At 36.0% G+C, this 17,077-nt stretch overlaps 1 protein-coding gene and 2 long non-coding RNA genes across 4 annotated transcripts in view; 1 reads left to right on the top strand and 2 right to left on the bottom strand.

The window, feature by feature from the left end:
• Positions 1-5,572, bottom strand: part of LOC309646718 — a 76,940-nt gene extending 71,368 nt beyond the window's left edge. The window contains exon 1 of the long non-coding RNA XR_014255558.1: positions 5,458-5,572. This is a non-coding gene — a long non-coding RNA (uncharacterized lncRNA). The remainder of the gene's footprint in view (positions 1-5,457) is intronic.
• The window catches only part of CSMD3 (CUB and Sushi multiple domains 3), a 1,197,521-nt gene that overhangs the window by 603,218 nt on the left and 577,226 nt on the right, over positions 1-17,077 (top strand). The window lies entirely within an intron of this gene.
• LOC309646713 overlaps positions 1-17,077 on the bottom strand; it is a 728,077-nt gene that overhangs the window by 392,050 nt on the left and 318,950 nt on the right. The window lies entirely within an intron of this gene.

Raw genomic sequence — 17,077 nt, 5'->3', positions numbered from 1 at the left:
GGTATAAATTCCACTTGATCATGGTGTATGATCCTTTAAATGTGTTGTTGGATTCTGTTTGCTAGTATTTCATTGAGGATTTTTGCATTTATATTCATCAGTGATGTTGGTCTGTAATTTTCTTTTTTTGTCGTATCTTTTTCTGGTTTTGGTATCAGGGTGATGGTGGCCTCATAGAATGAGTTTGGGAGTTTTCCTTCCTCTGCAATTTTTTGGGAGAGTTTGAGAAGCATGGGTATTAGGTCTTCTCTAAATGTTTGATAGAATTCACCTGTGAAGCTCTCTGGTCCTGGACTTTTGTGCGTTGGAAGATTTTTAATCAGAGGTTTAATTTTATTACTTGTGATTGGTCTGTTCATATTTTCTGTTTCTTCCTGGTTCAGTCTTGGAAGCCTATACCTTTCTAAGAATTTGTCCGTTTCTTCCACGTTGTGCATTTTATTGGCATACAGTTGCTTGTGGTAATCTCTTAGGATGCTTTGTATTTCTGTGGTGTCTGTTGTAATTCCTCCTTTTTCATTTCTAATTTTATTGATTTGAGTCCTCTCCCTCTTTTTCTTGATCAGTGTGGCTAATGGTTTATCAATTTTGTTTATCTTCTCAAAGAACCAGCTTTTAGTTTTATTGGTATTGTTTTCTTTGTTTCCATTTCATTTATTTCTGCTCTGATCTTGATGATTTCTTTCCTTCTGCTAACTTTGGGTTTTGTTTGTTCTTTTTTCTCTAGTTCCTTTAGGTGTAACGTTAGATTTTTTTATTTGAGGTTTTTCTTGTTTTTGAGGTAGGCGTATATAGCTGTAAACTTCCCTCTTAGAACTGCTTTTGCTCATCCCATAGGTTTTGGATTGTCGTGTTTTCATCGCCATTTGTCTCTAGGTATTTTTTGATTTCCTCTTTGATTTCTTCAGTGATCTCTTGGTTATTTAGTAACGTATTGTTTAGCCTCCATGTGTTTGTGTTTTTTACGTTTTTTTCCCTGTAATTGATTTCTAATCTCATAGCGTTGTGGTCAGAAAAGATGCTTATATGATTTCAATTGTCTTAAATTTACTGAGGCTTGACTTATGACCCAAGATATTATCTATCCTGGAGAATGTTCTGTGCACACTTGAGAAGAAAGTATAATCTGCTGTTTTTGGATGGAATGTCCTATAAATATCAATTAAATCTATCTGGTCTATTGTGTCATTTAAACCTTGTGTTTCCTTATTAATTTTCTGTTTCAGATGATCTGTCCATTGGTGTAAGTGAGGTGTTAAAGTCCCCCACTATTTTTGTGTTACTGTCGATTTCCTCTTTTAGAGCTGTTAGCAGTTGCCTTATGTATTGAGGTGCTCCTATGTTGGGTGCATGTATATTTATAATTGTTATATCTTCTTCTTGGATTGATCCCTTGATCATCATGTAGTGTCCTTCCTTGTCTCTTGTAACATTCTTTTTTTTAAGGTCCATTTTATCTGATATGAGTATTGCTACTCCAGCTTTCTTTTGATTTCCATTTGCATGGAATATCTTTTTCCATCCCCTCACTTTCAGTCTGAATGTGTCCCTGGGTCTGAAGTGGGTCTCTTGTAGACAGCATATATATGGGTCTTGTTTTTGTATCCATTCAGCAAGCCTGTGTCTTTTGGTTGAAGCATTTAATCCATTCACGTTTGAGGTAATTATCAATATGTATATTCCTATTACCATTTTCTTAATTGTTTTAGGTTTGTTTTTGTAGGTCCTTTTCTTCTCTTGTGTTTCCCACTTAGAGAAGTTCCTTTAGCATTTGTTGTAGAGCTGGTTTGGTGGTGCTGAATTCTCTTAGCTTTTGCTTGTCTGTAAAGCTTTTGATTTCTCCATCGAATCTGAATGAGATCCTTGCCGCCTAGAGTAATCTTGGTTGTAGGTTCTTCCCTTTCATCACTTTAAGTATATCATGCCACTCCTGTCTGGCTTGTAGAGTTTCTGCTGCGAAATCAGCTGTTAACCTTATGGGAGTTCCCTTGTATGTTATTTGTCATTTTTCCCTTGCTGCTTTCAATAATTTTTCTTTGTCTTTAATTTTTGCTAATTTGATTAATATGTGTCTCAGTGTGTTTCTCCTTGGGTTTATCCTATATGGGACTCTCTGCGCTTCCTGGACTTGGGTGGCTATTTCCTTTCCCATGTTAGGGAAGTTTCCGACTCTAGTCTCTTCAGGTATTTTCTTGGGTCCTTTCTCTCTCTCTTCTCCTTCTGGAACCCCTATAATGCAAATGTTTTTGCATTTAATGTTGTCCCAGATGTCTCTTTGTCTGTCTTCATTTCTTTTCATTCGTTTTTCTTTATTGTGCTCTGCATCAGTGAATTCCACCATTCTGTCTTCTAGGTCACTTATCTGTTCTTCTGCCTCAGTTATTCTGCTATTGATTCCTTCTAGTGTATTTTTCATTTCATTTATTGTATTGTTCATCTCTTTTTGTTTGTTCTTTAATTCTTCTAGATCTTTGTTAAACATTTCTTGCATCTTCTCGATCTTTGCCTCCATTCTTTTTCCGAGGTCCTGGATCATCTTCACTATCATTATTCTGATTTCTCTTTCTGGAAGATTGCCTATCTCCCATTTCATTTAGTTGTTTTTCTGGGGTTTTATCTTGTTTCTGCCTCTGTTACATAGCCCTCTGCCTTTTCATCTTGTCTATCTTTCTGTGAATGTGGTTTTCCTTCTGCAGGCTGCAGGATTGTAGTTCTTCTTGCTTTTGCTGTCTGCCCTCTTGGTGGTAACACTTTTTGATGCCACCCTAATGGTGATATTTCAGGGTTTTTTTTAATCTAATCTTTGCAGCCATCATCTTCATCCTTAGTTAATTTCATGTATCCAAAAATGAAGGTATACACCATCCTTGTTAGCACTGTATTAGAAGAAAGAATATTAAATGCATTTCTATAAAAGGTAAAAGTTACATTCTTGTACAATACAGGAAATATATTCGAATGTAGGGCTATAGTTCTTATTTCTAATGGATACACCCGTAATGCCTAGAGTGATTATAAGGAAAATCAAGCATTGAGCATAATTGAAATTTAATAGATCTTGTCTTTTATTTTATATTGTACTTGAGAGCTTGAGGACTATTTCTGTGTGCATTTATTTAGGGCTTTTAATCTTTTATTCTATCATGAAGGGACTAACTAAGAAGATTAGAATGCACTATGAATGCTGAAGTTACTCAGCTTGTAAATAAACACATATTAAAGAAGTTTTTAATTTAAGTTTACAGATAATTGTTTCAAAAAGATGTATTAAAAACATGTTAAAACTATTTGAAGACTCTTTTCAGAGTTTTTTGAGAATGGTATAAGACTCCCTCCTCTGTGGCCCAGAAGCACCCCTTATTGTCAGGGATGGGGGTAGAATACAAAGTTGTCTTAAGCAGTTTGAGTCTAAACCAAGGTCTTTGAAAGGATATCGAGATTAATTAGCCGTTGAGGCTGGATGCAAAGAGCAGAGTTTTAAGTGACATACCCATTGTTGAGAAAATACAAATATTGATATAAAGTCACCTACCAACCCAGTGAATCCTTTCCAGAAAATAAAGAAAAGAATGAATTAGTTTTACTCTTGAATATGGATTAAATCAGACCATGATGCACATGATAGGCAATCTGCTAAAGAGACTGCAGAAAGAGAAAAAAAAATCTAACCCATTTATATAGACAAATAGATATAATCATTTCACATGTTAATTATCCTTATCAAAAGAAAAAGGATAGTGCATTATGTTGTTTATAAACCACCCGGTCTCTCCTATCTTTTTTTTTTTTTTTTAATAGCCTGAATGCACTATCCTTGTCTTCTTTATGACAAGAAGGAAGTTACATCCTGAAGCCAAGCACCTAGGCTTTAACTCTCACAGAAACAGGGTGACAGGGCACCATCCATCTTGATGTTCACATTTCAAAGAGGTGACTCCCATGGCCTCCAAGAGAGACATTCTTGGGGTGCAAAACTGGTAAGAGGTTTATTTAGCTTTTAAAACATTTACATACCTCTGAAAGAAACAGAGAAAGCAATCATTTGTAATTGCAAGTTTTCTAAAAGAAATGCTAAAGAGAGGTGGGAGGGGAGGAGAGTTATTTTTCCCTTTTATTATTAGGGAAATTTTGAATTTTTTTTAGATTTGTGTTTGCACTTATAATTCTTCTTTTTGTGACTATTTTATAATAAAGCTACAATTTTCTAATTATCTCTATTGCTGTTTCTGCTTTATCTTGGCAATTTGCAATCATCTAAATATACAGCAAGTCCACAGTAAAATACAAAGCAAAGTAATTGTCAGGGTTACAATAAGATGAATTTAAAAATTCAGTGCAATATTAGCCTTGGAGGCTAATATTAGCCTTTACGTTTATTATACCAGTGGTGAATGGTTGAAGTAGATTTTTGATTAGCAATGGTCAAATTTTTCTTTCATCATACATTAATTTTACAAACTGTTGTGATGTCTATATTGCTTATACTTTCAAATGATTAACAATTTGAGTATTATTTTGTCGTTTCATATGAAATATTACCTAATTCAGTCCTGTGGAGTAGCTTCATTCTGGAGCCTGAATCTAAATTTTTAACTAAGTGTTTTCCTCACAGGCCCAACAAATTTCTCCTAGTTCTCATCAATCACATAAGTAACATTATATTTACGAGATGATCTGGGCCCTTCAGTAATTATTCATCTTTCAAAATAATTTTTTCTAGACAGGAAACACAAAAATACTCAGAACCATTATCTAGTATTATTATAAGGCACCTACTGAAGGGCACATACTGAACTTACTGTGTTTAGTATACATGACTCTAAGTGTTGTAAGTCTTGAGGACAAACCCAGCCTGTGGGCCATTTTTTGCCTGAGTCCAAATCAATAATTATATTATTATAACAATCAATTAAATCTACATGATTAATAAACATCCACTTTTTAAACATATATATGTATATATATTCTTTTTTATATTCTTTTCCATTATAGGCTATTATAAGATGTTGAGTATATACTTCCCTGTGCTAGATAGTAGGTCCTTGTTGGTTACCTATTTCATATACAGTAGTGTGTATATTTTAATTCAAACTCCTAATTTATCCCACCCCACCCCCTTTCCCCTTTGGTAACCATAGTTTTTTTCTATTTCTCTCTTGTAAATAAATTCATTTGTATCATTTTTTTTATTCCACATATACGTGATATCATAAGAAATTTGTCTTTCTCTGACTTACTTCACTTAATATGATAATCTCTAGGTCCATCCATGTCACCGCAAGTGACATTATTTCATTCTTTTTTATGGCTGAGTAATATTCCATTATATATATATATATATATATATATGTATATATATACATATATACATATATATATATATATATATGTATATATATACCATATCTTCTTTTTTTTTTTCTTTTTTGGAATTTTATTATTATTATTTTTTTATACAGCAGGTTCTTTTTTCTTTTCTTTTTTTTTTTTTAAACATCTTTATTGGAGGATAGTTGCTTTACAATGGTGTGTTAGTTTCTGCTTTATAACAAAGTGAATCAGTCATACATATACATATGTTCCCATATCTCTTACCCCCTGCATCTCCCTCCCTCCCACCCTCCCTATCCCACTCCTCTAGGTGGTCACAAAGCACCGAGCTGATCTCCCTGTGCTATGCGGTTGCTTCCCACTAGCTATCTATTTTACATTTGGTAGTGTATATATGTCTATGCCACTCTCTCACCCTGTCACATCTTACCCCTCCCCCTCCCCATATCCTCAAGTCCATTCTCTAGTAGGTCTGTGTCTTTATTCCCATCTTGCCACTAGGTTCTTCATGACCTTTATTTTCCCTTAGATTCCATATATATGTGTTAGCATACGGTATTTGTTTTTCTCTTTCTGACTTACTTCACTCTGTATGACAGACTCTAACTCCATCCACCTCACTACAAATACCTCCATTTCATTTCTTTTTATGGCTGAGTAATATTCTATTGTATATATGTGCCACATCTTCTTTATCCGTTCATCTGATGATGGACACTTAGGTTGCTTCCATGTCCTGGCTATTGTAAATAGAGCTGCAATGAATATTTTGGTACATGACTCTTTCTGAATTATGGTTTTCTCAGGGTATATGCCCAGTAATGGGATTGCTGGGTCGTATGGTAGTTCTATTTTTAGTTTTATAAGGAACCTCCATACTGTTCTCCATAGTGGCTGTATCAATTTACATTCCCACCAACAGTGCAAGAGTGTTCCCTTTTCTCCACACCCTCTCCAGCATTTATTGTTTCTAGATTTGATGATGGCCATTCTGAGCGGTGTGAGATGATATCCCATTGTAGTTTTGATTTGCATTTCTCTAATGATTAATGATGTTGAGCATTCTTTCATGTGTCTGTTGGCAATCTGTATATCTTCTTTGGAGAAATGTCTATTTAGGTCTTCTGCCCATTTTTGGATTGGGTTTTTTGTTTTTTTTGTTATTGAGCTGCATGAGTTGCTTGTAAATCTTGGAGATTAATCCTTTGTCAGTTGCTTCATTTGCAAGTATTTTCTCCCATTCTGAGGGTTGTCTTTTGGTCTTGTTTATGGTTTCCTTTTCTGTGCAAAAGCTTTTAAGTTTCATTAGGTCCCATTTGTTTATTTTTGTTTTTATTTCCGTTTCTCTAGGAGCTGGGTCATAAAGGATCTAGCTGTGATTTATGTCATAGAGTGTTCTGCCTATGTTTTCCTCTAAGAGTTTGATAGTGTCTGGCCTTACACTTAGGTCTTTAATCCATTTTGAGTTTATTTTTGTGTATGGTGTCAGGGAGTGTTCTAATTTCATACTTTTACATGTATCTGTCCAATTTTCCCAGCACCACTTATTGAAGAGGCTGTCTTTTCTCCACTGTATATTCTTGCCTCCTTTATCAACGATAAGATGACCATATGTGCGTGGGTTTATCTCTGGGCTTTCTATCCTGTTCCATTGATCTATATTTCTGTTTTTGTGCCAGTACCAAACTGTCTTGATTACTGTAGCTTTGTAATATAGTCTGAAGTCAGGGAGCCTGTTTCCTCCAGCTCCATTTTTCGTTCTCAAGATTGCTTTGGCTATTCGGGGTCTTTTGTGTTTCCATATCAATTGTGAAATTTTTTGTTCTAGTTCTGTGAAAAATGCCAGTGGTAGTTTGATAGGGATTGCATTGAATCTGTAGATTGCTTTGGGTAGTAGAGTCATTTTCACAATGTTGATTCTTCCAATCCAAGAACATGGTATATCTCTCCATCTATTTGTATTATCTTTAACTTCTTTCATCAGTGTCTTACAATTTTCTGCATACAGGTCTTTTGTCTCCTTAGGTAGATTTATTCCTAGATGTTTTATTCTTTTTGTTGCAATGGTAAACGGGAGTGTTTTCTTAATCTCACTTTCAGATTCCGTATCTTCTTTATCTTTTCATCTGTCAGTGGACACTTAGGTTGCTTCCATGTCTTGGCTGTGTAGACAGTGCTGCTATGAATGTTGTTGGGGTGCATGTATTTTTTCTATAGTTTTCTCCAGATATATGTCCAGGAGTGGGATTGCTGGATCATATGGTAGCTCTATTTTTAGTTTTTTAAGGAAACTCCATGTTCTCCACAGTGGCTGCACCAATTTACATTCCCACCAACAGTGTAGGAGGGTTCCTTTTCTCCACACCCTCTCCAGCATTTATTATTTGTAGACTTTTTGATGATGGCCATTCTGACCAATGTGAGGTGATACCTCATTGCAGTTTTGGTTTCCATTTCTCTAATAATTAACAGTGTTGAGCATCTTTTCATGTGCCTGTTAGCCATCTGTACGTCTTTTTTGGAGAAATGTCTATTAAGGTTTTATGCCCATTTTTTGATTGGGTTGTTTGTTTGTCTTTTGATATTGAGCGGTATGAGCTGTTTGTATATTTTGGAGATTAATCCTTTTACGGTTGCTCCATTTGCAAATATTTTCTCCCAGTCTGAGGGTTGTCTTTTTGTCTTGTTTATGGTTTCCTTTGCTGTGCAAAAGCTTTAAGTTTAATTTGATCCCATTTTTTAATTTTTGTTTTTATTTCCATTAGTCTAGGAGATGGATACAAAAAAATATTGCTGCGATTTGAGTCAAACAGTGTTCTGCCTATGTTTTCCTCTAGAAGTTTTATAGTATCTAGTCTTACATTAAGGTCTTTAAACCACTTTGAGTTTATTTTTATATATGATGTTAGAGAATCTTCTAATTTCATTCGTTTACATGTAGCTGTTCAGTTTTCCCAGCACCACTTGTTGAAGAGACTGTCATTTCTCCATTGTATATTCTTGCCTCCTTTGTTGTAGATTAATTGACCGTAAGTGCATGGGTTTATTTTCAGGCTTTCTATCCTGTTCCACTGATCGATGTGTCTGTTTTTGTGCAAGTACCATACTGTTTTGATGACTGTAGCTTTGTAGTACAGTCTGAAGTCAGGGAGCCTGATTCTTTCAGCTCTGTTCATCTTTCTAATATTGCTTTGGCTATTTGGGGTCTTTTGTGTTTCTATACAAATTTTCAGGAGGATAGGTGTTAACTCTTCTCTAAGTGTTTGGTAGAATTTGCCTGTGGAGCCATCTGGCCGTCACCTTTTATTTGTTGGGAGTTTTTAAATTACTGATTCAATTTCAGTACCGGTAATTGGTGTGTTCATATTTTCTACTTCTTCCTGGTTCAGTCTTGGGAGATTGTACCTTTCTCAGAATTTATCCATTTCTTCTAGGTTATCCATTTTATTGGCATATAGTTGCTTGTGGTAGTCTCTTATGATCCTTTGTATTTCTGTGCTGTCAGTTGTAACTTTTCCTTTTTCATTTCTGATTTTATTGATTTGGGCCCTCTATTTTTTCTTGGTGAGTCTGGCTAAAGGTTTTTCAATTTTGTTTATCTTTTCAAAGAACCATCTTTTAGTGTTTTTAATTTCATTGATCTTTTCTATTGCTTTCTTAGTCTCTAATTCATTTATTTCTGCTCTGATCTTTATAATTTCTTCCTTTCTACTAACTTTGGGTTTTGTTTATTTGTCTTTCTCTAGTTACTTTAGGTGTAAGGTTGGGTTGTTTATTTGAGATTTTTCTTATGTCCTGAAGTAAGCTTGCATCACTATAAACTTCCCTGTTAGAACTGCTTTTGCTGGGTCCCATAGGTTTTGGATTGTCATGTTTTCGTTTTCATTTGTCTCTAGGTATTTTTCGATTTCCTCTTTGATTTCTTTAATGATCCATTGGTTGTTTAGTAGCATATCATTTAGCCTCCATGTGTTTGAATAAATATCCACTTTTGTTTATTTATCTATACCTGGACTGGAAGGAACTTGTATTTCAAAGTTAATCAAGGGACTTTACACCTGTCTACTGCAGTCTTAAACTGTGAATGCCAGATTTCTGTGTCTCTTACGTGATAGTTTTCCTGCTGCATCTTCCTTGCAATCAAACTAGTAAACACAACTGTTTGTGTGTGTGTGTGTGTGTGTGAGTGTGGGTGTGTGTGTGTGTCAAATTTAGATACTGAGTATCTGGATGTATATCAGTTACTTTTACTTTGATATTATAAGAAATTTGGTAAGATGGCCTCAGTTTTACTCTGCCAATAATTGGATTGTTGGATTTGTAAGACCAGATCATGTCTATACTGGTATAAGAGAGAAATTATGTCAGGCCAGTTAAACAGTCAGGGAGGACTTTATTCAAGACTATTACAACAGAAGTCAGGACTATTGCAATAGGGGCAAAGACTATTGAAATGAGAGTCAAGACTACTGTTATAGGGAAGACAAATTGAACTCAACTCTTCTGGACAAGGTGGGATGGTGTTTAAATGCTGGGGTGAGCTAGTAGAAAAGTACTGGAACACTTTAGGTGGGAGATTAGTCAATATTAATATGCCATCTGTGTTTGCTAGTAGTTACTTAACAAAGTTGGGTTCTTCACTCCCACAGAGTCGGGAAAACAGGAATGCTATCTCCTTTGATGATTTTATTTCAGGACAATGGCTTCCAAGTCCTTGAGAGAGACATTCCTGGTTGTAGAAGATTTACACCTCAAAGGGCAGAGAAAGGATTTACAATTGCAAGTTTTCTAAAGTAAATTCTCTTAAGAAAAGTGAGGGCCGGAGCCTATAGTCAGGATGATACCTCTCTAAAATTTAGTTAAGCCGAGGGTAATGTTAAGGCTGTCTTGGTCATTGGGAGTACTATTTAGAGCTGTTTGGAAGTAGTGATTGTGGGAAATATTAATGAGGTTACAGAAAGAAAAATAGTGTAACAAATAACATGTTTGTTTTTTAATGAAATGTGATTCTTAAAATATTTGAAATAATACTACCGTGAATAGGACAGCAGGGTAATTCATGAGAATCGTAGCTTGCTAGAATACCTTCTTTCAGTTAAGTTCAGTGCCATTATCAGTTGTTCTAGAAAATTTAAGTTTCCAGTTCTTTGAGGGAACCACTGTCCATTCCATCTGAGATTCTGGCTACACTTGACAAACATGGATCCACCTGTGTTTTCCTTTCACTTCGATAGCCATATGGGTGATTAGCAGCCCTTGAAAGGGTTCCTCCAGCACAAGAACAGCCTATCTTTTCTCTAGAACACTTTGACGTAAGCAGAATATTCTAGTCAATAGAGGTGGCATACTTCTTCCAGTGGGTCCTTCAGGGTCCTTATAGCTTTATGTCTCAGGGCTTCTAGGGAAGAAAGAGGCCCTTTGAAGTACTGAACATGATTATGGGAGGATTCACTTAAATCGGACACAGGACATGATCTCTGGCCCAAATTCATAGGTCTACCAAATATAAGTTCAAAGGGAAAAATATGATGCTTGCCTGCAAGGGTTGCTCTAATTTTCAACAAGGCTAGAAGTAAAGTTCTAGCCATTTTAATCTAGTATGTTTCTGAATCTTACCAGATGGGTTTGATTCATCTTCTGGGAGTCTGTAAACATTTGCATAATTACTGGATGGCAGTGGGAATAAGATGACATCCTCTCTCTGGTTCATTATGCTCTAGTATCCAAAATGTAGAAAATACATTTATTAAGAGAGATTTTACCACTGCCTGAGTATTGGCATCTGAAGAAGGAAAGACTTCAGACCATCCAAACATCATATACACCATAACTAGACAAAATTTCTTACTTTCCTCAGGCATTAATTCTATGAAATCCAAATGCCAGTAAGTTGCTGGTAAATTTGATTGGGAAAACTGCCTATATACCTTGGGAGTGACCTGTAAATAATTCTGCTGACAGGTTGCTCATCTCTTAAATATGTTTTGAGTAACTTCACCTTTTATGTAAATATGCTAAGAATCTAGTGCCTTTAAAAATCCCTCTTTTACTTAATTATGTTGGTAACGCAACATTACTAACCAAGCAAATAAGGACTGCTCTATAGAAATGATTTTGTTGGATAATTCCCATAGTTCAGTCAAATTTCTTTTAACTGCCTTTTGAATCCATTTGTACATTTCCTTTTTTGAAGCATATATTTGGAAGTTAATAAAAATTGCTTGTTGTGTTAAATGCGAGGCTTCTAACTTTGAAGTCTGCCACATTTTAACAGTGGCTTTTACAGCTGTCAGCAAAATCATTGCCTTTAGAAGTTTTTATTCTGCCCTGCGTGAGCTCTATAATGGATTACTGATCTGAGCGGCAGCTGTACAGCCTCTAAAAAATCAACTATCAATTTTTCATGAGATATTTTACTTCCCCTCAAAGTAGAGAATCCTCTAATTTTCCAGATTAGCTCCTTTACATGACAGACACAAACACATCATATATATATTTTATATATATATATATATATATAATATATATATTAAAAACTACGTGTGTCTGTTTATGTATGTATGTGCACATATGCACATATATCAAGAATTGGAATTCCTGTTACTGTTATTGACTAGGCTGCTTGTGCCAACTAACCTCTAGGCAAAATATAAGCTTCCAAAATTTCATAACAAGTCACCATAGCATACGAAGCCTTAAGTTGGTCACTTTTATCCTGAGTACATGACCCATTAGGTAACATTATTAAAAGAGATTATGAACAATAATATCAGTTAAAACATGCCAGGGCCTAGTGTTGTCTTCTTTTACCATTGTACAATCATGATCATCTATTTGATCAGGATCTGGTAAAAAATGAATGGGATTTAGGAGATTGCATCTCCCAAATACAGTGTTAGGATTGAATAATAGTGCTTATTCATAACTAGTCTGATGCCATGCCTACCAATTCTGGATCTTATGTACTTATATCTGTCACAACAATAAGGCATGCACATAAGTCAAGTGACCAGAGGTGAGGGCTTAAGCCTTTTTAATTTTATTTATTTATTTATTATTTTTGGCTGTGTTGGGTCTTCGTTTCTGCGCGAGGGCTTTCTATAGTTGCGGCAAGTGGGGGCCACTCTTCATCGCGGTGCGTGGGCCTCTCACTATCGCGGCCTCTCTTGTTGCGGAGCACAGGCTCCAGACGCGCAGGCTCAGTAGCTGTGGCTCACGGACCTAGTTGCTCCGCGGCATGTGGGATCTTCCCAGACCAGGGCTCGAACCCGTGTCCCCTGCATTAGCAGGCAGATTCTCAACTACTGCGCCACCAGGGAAGCCCCAAGCCTTTTTAAAGATGTGTCTGCTGCTGTCACTACAGCCCAGTATCCACAGTGCCACGGCCTCCAGAAGAACTGAGAAACACACTATTAATGTATGGTCTCATCCCAACTTTTGAGTTAAATTCCAGAAGTATCACTTTTACTTTAATGACAAAACAAGAAGAAGGGCTTTTCAAAATTACAGATCCCCAAAGCTGAGACAATAGCCAATTTTAATTCAAAAGCCTCTTTAGATTCTACAGAGTAAATCAGAGGTTCTGAACAATTTTCACACAGTTGCTCCATTAAAGGTTTTCCTTCCCTGCAGAAGCTAGAATCCACTATTCACAATATCCTATCAGTCCCCAAAATGATCTAAGTTGTTTTTTGTAATATGGCATTTTATCTGCAAAATGGGCTGACCCTGTGTTGTAACACTTGTGGGCCCTCACCACTAATATATGCCCTAAATATCCCTCAGTTTGGCAATATTGCAGTTTACCCAATGAGGTCTTATGTCCTTGTGAAGGGGGAAATTGTAACAAAGCCAAAGTATCAGTTTTGCATTACTCTTTAGTTTTTGATGCTACCAGCCAACCATCTATATATTGAATGCTTATAGATCCCTCTGGTGGAAGTTTCCCATACGTTTTCTGCAGATGGCTAAAGAAATAGTAGGAGAGTATTGAAACTCTTGAGGAATCCTTTGCCATAAACACTGGACTTCCTTCATAAGTAAAAACAAACAAGAATATAGACCTGTTTAGATTAGAGGAATGGGAAAAAAAAGCAGAGCGTAGATAAATTGGAGAAAAACTTTGTAGAGGGTGGTACCAAAGTTATAATATAGTATTAGGAACTGTAGGTATTAATAGAACAATGGATTTATTTACTTCTTTAAGATGTTATATTAAGGTCAGCCATATTTATCAAATTTACCTTCCTTCTTTGCTGGAAGTTTGGCAGTATTAATATTACAGGGTGAATGTCCTTTTATAATTATCCTTTGTTTTTCTAATTCTTTTTATAACTGGTTTTATTTCTTCTAGTTGAGCTCCTGTCAACAAAGGCTACTGTTTGACACATGGTAATGGCCTATGCTGTTTAAACTGGTATTATTATCCCAAGGCCCAAAGTGATGCATTGCTTTATTTCTGCTCAGGGTACTTTTCCAGCACAGTGTGACACTGCCACTTGCTGCTACATTCCTTTTCTTTCAGAAGGCACACCATAACCAAATAAGACAGTTTTTTCCAAGGACATTAAACAGACACTCCATATGGAGTATACAATATGGTAGTTTTAATTTGCACAGGAGATCTCTCCCCAATAGGTTTACAGGAGAATCAGGAGAAAGTAAGAAAACATGTTCCTCAGTCAGGAGATCTATTAATGTGGGAACCACAGAAGAAAAGAACACATATAAAGCTGATTTAAAATACCAGCAACCTGAATTGGTCTATCACCAGATGGAAAGTGAGGGATTTCTGGGACATTTTCAGAATAAGTAGCACCTGTATCTACAGATTTTTCTGTATCCAGAAAAATCAAGGATATGTTAGCCTGAGGGAAATTTATTCAGACATAAATTTCATCAGTTCCTACTGCTGAGATTCCCTCAATCTGTCAATTGTAAACCATTTGACAATTATTCTCTAGCTTTCTGGGCTTTCTTCATTCCCTTGTTTCTGCAATTTCTGCATCTTCTGGAGTCTCTTTTCTTCAATCTCTTTTCCACTGTCCCAGTTTCTTGGAATAATAACATATGGTTTTCTCTTCTTTGCTGCCTTCACAGATTGGCCAGAGTAAAGTTTATTTTCTTTAGTAAACAGTATTAACTGAACAGTTAACGTAGCAGTTTATAACTTCTTTTCTTCTTCATATTTTTTCTAGATTGTTCTCCAACTGAGTAGTTGCTGCTAAGATTTGAGTAGTAATCTGTCCTTGCCAACCGTTTACCTTTCTCCTAATTTGAGTTTGGATAACCAGCAAGAGAGCAAAGGCAAAGGATAGGACCAGGGGACAATTTTTATCTGCCCTTGGATCCAGGCCAGTAAATTTTGAGAAAATTTCAACAGATAGAAATTTTAGATGGAAAATAATGGGGACTCATCTGTTTTGTGGATACAACACTGCAATTTCTCCCAGCTCATCTTTAGAGGAAAAACTGCGAGCAGTCTCTTTTGATGGGTCACCCAAGCCCTTGGTTCTTCCACAGTTGTGGAGGGTGGTGGATAGCTGCTACTCCTTGACGGGGTGGGTCATCTTCTGGTCCCCAATGTGCTTGCTCTGTCAAAGGAGCAAAGTCTGCTGGTTGCAGAATTCCCCACAGTAGCTTGCGCACATCCCCAAGCATGGGTCTGTAAAGTAAAAACACACTGTGTAGTACTTCTGCAAACTTCTGGAAAAGAGGAAGAGAAGCTTTCACATGAATAGGCTGGGTAGCTTCTCAATGGCATTAGCTTCACTGATGATCAGATAAGAAGAGCTGGTTTTCCACATATTGTGACAAAAAAAAAAAAAGTAGAATTATATGACTATTTGGCTTCTTTCTTATGCTGGTATATTTATCAACCTAATACTTTTTTTTCTTTTTCTTTTTTTTTCCAAGTGACTAGTGAAACTACTCTACATCCTGCCACTTTCATGTAGGGACAGAATCTTTTATTCAAGTTCTCAACTCTTCCCTAAATATATCTCCTTATAGTTTCTGCTTTCCTAGATCCGTAGTGTATGGATGATAAGAGACTCCTGGAGGTAGACTCTATGCTAGGACATAGAGTAGACTCAGAGCTAGGATATGAGGATTATAAGCCTGTGTTCTCAAACAGGGCAGGTAATTCAGTACCAGCTAAAAAAGTCATGCCATCAGCCTTCTTTGTAGGGAAATTTACTGACAAAGGGAAGTGATGATCTGAAAGATCATCATTTCCCTCTTCCCAGGAGTTTGTTTGAAGCAAGAAGAATAAAGAGATGTAGGGGGAGCAGAGGGAGCAGAAACAGCAAAGAAAGGAAGAAGAGGGCTCTGTGAATGAGAAAGTACCTTTAATTCTCAAATTTCCTTTTCCATTTTTCTCAGTCTTTCCTTCTGGCTTTCCAACTCATTTTAAACTTTACTCTTAGAATGATGTCCATCCAGTAAATACCAGCAATTAATTTGCTTATAATGTGGACCTCCTAAATCCCTCATAAATCTTGAAAGACTGTATTCTCATAAGTATTCCAAATGTGACAGAGATTAGTAGTTGTTTAAGAACTGCAGGCAACATTCCTGGCTTCCCATATTTTTCCATCATCAAAGCTAATCATGATCCTGAAGGGATTTTAGAGCCCAATTTACCCATGCTTACTCAATAGAAAAATCTTAAATTTGCAGAGGGTGGTTCATCTAGCTAGTATTCCAAAAGAGCAGAGCACTAGGTGGGAGACTTTTTATAATTTAGGGTCTCTTAAACTACTGTTATGTGGCCGTAAGAACTTCATCTGGTCCATTTAATTTTGGAACTGCCATTTGCATCCCATCCTCATCACCAAATTGTTGGAGAAATATAATTAACAATAAAATCTCCTGCCAACCCAGTCAAGCCTCTCCACAAAATGTAGAAAGAATGAAACAGTTTTAATATTGAATAAGCATTAAACTAGACTGTGATGGACATCATAGGCAATCTGCTAAAAAGATTGCAAAGAGAACTAAATCTTACCCTTTATATATCAGGTAGATACAATCCATTTACATACATGTTAATTGACCTTATCAAAAGGGAAAATAGAACTTCTCCTATCTTTATGAAAAGCAGGAAATTAACATCATGGAGCTATATGCCTAGGCTTAAACTCCCACAGAAACAGGGAGACAGGGTGATATTTTCCTTGATGTTCACATTTCAAAGAGGTAACACTAAGGCCTCCAAGAAAGTCATTCATGTAGTGCAAAAATTGACAAGAGGCTTATTTAGCTTAAAAGATTTACATACATCTGTAACAAACATTATTTATAATTTCAAGTTTCATAAGAGAAATGCTAGAGAGAAAGGGGAATTTTTCTTTACCTTCTGATATTGGGGAAATGTTTAATTTAATCCCTTTTTTTTTAGATTTATATTTACCCTTACACCACCAATGGGGTGGGAACTAGGTAGAATCATGGCCAAGAGAATAAATTGGCAGTGGAACGATTAGTCTATATATGTTAGCTGTTCTTTATGAAACAAACTTATATGTGCTAGAGGTTTTGGGCTGGTAAAAGAGTTCAGGACTGAGATGGATATAGGAGGATATAATAAAGAGGAATAATTTAATCCAATAAAAAGGTGTCTTTTAATATTCACTATGAGATAGATTGTTGGCATATTTGATATGGTATAGCTGATGCACATCCTATAGTTTTAAGCTCTCATGCCCATTTCATAATGGATTTACTTTACTTTCTTTCATGTCTC

Source organism: Balaenoptera physalus (genome assembly GCF_965194825.1).
Source record: "Balaenoptera physalus genome assembly, chromosome: 17".
Classification (NCBI taxonomy): domain Eukaryota; kingdom Metazoa; phylum Chordata; class Mammalia; order Artiodactyla; family Balaenopteridae; genus Balaenoptera; species Balaenoptera physalus.
The sequence above is the reverse complement of the archived record's forward strand: the minus strand, read 5'-3'. Positions and strand labels throughout refer to the sequence as shown.